The sequence below is a fragment of the Panicum virgatum genome, chromosome 2N, assembly GCF_016808335.1.
Source record: "Panicum virgatum strain AP13 chromosome 2N, P.virgatum_v5, whole genome shotgun sequence".
Taxonomy (NCBI): Eukaryota; Viridiplantae; Streptophyta; class Magnoliopsida; order Poales; family Poaceae; genus Panicum; species Panicum virgatum.
Window position 1 is genome coordinate 32,792,050 of NC_053146.1, and position 2,112 is coordinate 32,794,161.

The 2,112-nt window shown below is 48.5% G+C and overlaps 1 non-coding gene across 1 annotated transcript; it reads left to right on the plus strand.

Annotated features, from left to right (window-relative positions):
- Nucleotides 1–1,625: 1,625 nt before the first annotated feature.
- LOC120663097 lies at nucleotides 1,626–1,732 on the plus strand. The gene has a single exon (XR_005670321.1). It is a non-coding gene; the product is annotated as a small nucleolar RNA R71 (small nucleolar RNA).
- The last annotated feature ends 380 nt before the right edge of the window (nucleotides 1,733–2,112 follow it).

Here is a 2,112-nt window from a genome sequence, read left to right on the forward strand (position 1 = left end):
GTGGAAAATAGAAAAAGTGCTAGAAAAGTTTCTAGCATGCAAGGGTGTTTTTGAAAATTCAAATATGCAGTGAAAAATCAAAAAAGTCGAGAAAAGTAAAATGATGGAGGGTGAATATGAGATACATACCGATTTACCTTCGGCAAGGGCTCGTCGTTTTGAGTCTGACGAGCGGGGCCTTTCTCCTGTTATGTTCACCATTGCTCGGATCGTCCTGGAGAATTGGACGAGGACAAGCTTGTGACCTTACGCCACATCTTCTTTGAACATCTTTTCTTTGATCGTGTGGTCGTAGGTCTTGGTAGTGGGGATTCTGGTGCATCCCAAATTGCCTGCCCTTCGTCATCCTATCGGTTCAGGACGTGCTGCTCTTCCCTCTGTTTGAATTTGAAGAACATGTCCTCCTTCCCGATGCAGAAGCAGATTTCTCCTCTTCCTACGTCAATCCTTGCTCTGGCGGCCCTCAGGAATGGTCGCCCAAGAACGAGCTCAATTCCAAGGTCACCCTCTATGTCCATGACCACGAAGTCTGCAAGGATGAAGGAGTCTCGTACGCGGACTAGGACGTTCCTGGCTATCCCTTCGGGATACCAGATTGTAGAGTCTGCGAGATGCACACACATGTATGTTGGGGAGAGAGCAGGGTATAAGAGTTTTTTGTATATCATCATGGGCATAATGTCGACACTGGCCCCAAGGTCACAGAGTGCATGTTCATAGTGTTGATCGAAGATTGAGCAGCTGATCATGGGGACCCCTAGATCTTCTTGAATTACTGCCACTAGGCCATCCCAAGTGTCATTTCTTGGGGGATTGTACCTACCTGCATGGTTAGTCCAAGAAATCTGCCGGGGAAGGTTGCCCCACCCGGTAGACACCATATTTGCAGTTTCGACGGGAGATTCGGGTTGCCCCGGGATCTTCCCGTTCTCAGAGACAGGAGTAGCAGCAGCTAACTGAGCAAGTTGTGTTTCTATCATTTTGTTGAAACTTAGTTGATTTTTATGAGCAGAAGAAAGTGTTTCAACTTTAGCATGTATGCTTTCCAAAATTTTATCATTGACAGCAAGCTTTTTGTTTTAGGATTCATTGATTTTAGCTTGGCCAAAGACTAAGTCTATCAAGGAGGGTTGGTTTGAATTGAAATTCGAATTGAAATTGAGTTGAAATTGTTACCTCCTCCTTGGAATGGTGGGCGTGATTGACCCCACCCCTGGCCTCCTTGTGGACAGAACCCGGTGTTGTTGTTGATGATGTAGGCTGTGTCTTCTCGAGTCTCGGGGCAGTCATTCCCCGAGTGTCCACCGTCACCACAAACCTCGCACGTAAAGTATGAGTTTGTAGCATGGACGGGAATAGGCATCTGTGGCCGGTTCCCTTCATCAATCTTTTTTAGTAGGAGGTCTAGCTTGGCGGCGAGCATGTCCGTCTCCTTGACGGTATGCATTCCGCCCTTGGTTCTGGGCTGCTCGTTTCAGCCCTAGTTGGAGACCATCTTCTCGATTAAGGCCGTAGCCTTGGCAATGGTGAGATCGAGATAGGCTCCTCCAGCAGTAGCATCAAGATGGGCTCTGGATCTAGTTGTTAGCCCATTGTAGAAGCTTTGGAGCACGAGCCACTCGTCCATTCCATGATGAGGACATGCGAGTATGTACTCTTGCAACCTTTCCCAAGCTTCTGGGATGGCTTCCATCCCTGTCTACTGGAAACTTGAGATTCTTCCACGTAGGACATTGGTTTTGCCCAACGGGAAGAACTTAGCGAGGAACACCGTGGAACACTTGTCCCACGTGCCGACGGCTTCCTTATTCTGATAAAACCACTGTTTCGCCTTCCCTAGGAGGGAGAAAGGAAACAGGCGGAGCCTGATAGCGTCAGCCATAACGCTCCATATGGTTACGGTCTTGCAAAGCTCCAGAAAATTCTGGAGATGGCTGTTGGCGTCCTCATTCGGCTTGCCACAGAATGGGCTAGCCTGCACCATGTTTATGAGGCTGGACTTCAGCTCAAAGTTTACGTCCCCAACATCAACGTTGGGTCCAGTTGCCACATTGGCAGCTGAGGGGACGGATAAGTCGCGGAGAGTCTTCTCAGCCATGAGTTCAATTGATG